The sequence below is a fragment of the Arachis ipaensis genome, chromosome B09 (genome assembly GCF_000816755.2).
Source record: "Arachis ipaensis cultivar K30076 chromosome B09, Araip1.1, whole genome shotgun sequence".
Taxonomy (NCBI): domain Eukaryota; kingdom Viridiplantae; phylum Streptophyta; class Magnoliopsida; order Fabales; family Fabaceae; genus Arachis; species Arachis ipaensis.
In genome coordinates, this window is record NC_029793.2 from 29,380,009 (window position 1) to 29,381,116 (window position 1,108).

The following is a 1,108-nucleotide window of genomic DNA, read 5'->3' on the forward strand; positions in this document are numbered from 1 at the left end:
TTATGGCCTCCAAAATTTCTAATGTACAAAATATTAAATTTAAGTGGATATTACTATGAAGACTTTATAATTGTCTTCATATTAAAATGTTTTCTTTTGACTCTTAGATGATAGATTGTATAGTTAGATTTTGATATGTTCTAAAAGTGTTGTTTTTGTTTAAAGTATAGCCAAATAAATAAATTATATTTTTTAACAAAACATCTTTATAAAAAAATAATTTTGTTATCTTCATTTGAATAGTTGCCTTAAATTTATTGATGTGTTTATTGCAATTAACTTTTTTAATTTATGTAAAAAAAAAAGTAAACGACGACTAATTTTATTGGATAACGACATCATATCAATCCTTTATTTTAGCAAGCTTGAACATAATAGCAACAACATTATTCTTATTCTTATTATTAATATAAAATTCACCATACACTACATATATAAACGGAAAAGTTTGACATTTAAACCTTCTGCTATATATCTCATACTCTATTTTTTATAATCCCTTCATTTTTCCTCTTCTACTAACCTAACAATTTTCTTTCCAATATTGCTTCCATTGAAGAGGCCTACAAATGCAGAAGGGGTGCTTTCCATACCCAATGGGATGTCTTCAATTACTTGTAATTCGCCAGTTCGAAGATAATTTGATGTTTTTATCATAAAATTTTGGAAGTGGTGAATCATGAGATCAGGAATTAAAAACCCTTGTATGGTGATTCTCTTGTGTATATAACATTCACTAAATCTAGTGATGCTCGCTTTCTTATATCAGTATACTTCGATGTTGCTCCACAAACAATCACTCTACCAAATGTGTTTATGTTATCAATCACTGCTTCTAACATCTTGCCCCCAACATTATCGAAATATATGTCAATTCCCTCAGGAAAATACCTAGAATGAAATAAAAGCAAAATTACTTATGATACATTTTTTACTGAAAAAAAATAATTTAAATTTATGTGTTATTTTTTTGAAACATAAAAAAAATACAAAATTTTTTTTATTTAAAAATTAGGAGAATAATTAAAAAATTATAAGTTAAAACTTCTAATTACTTTTATATTTTGACACTTCATCCCATTTTTTTGTTGTTTATAGTACTTTTCGG

General features: G+C 25.5%; 1 pseudogene; it reads right to left on the reverse strand.

Annotated features, from left to right (window-relative positions):
* Positions 332 to 1,108, reverse strand: part of LOC107615373 — a 21,980-nt pseudogene continuing 21,203 nt past the window's right edge.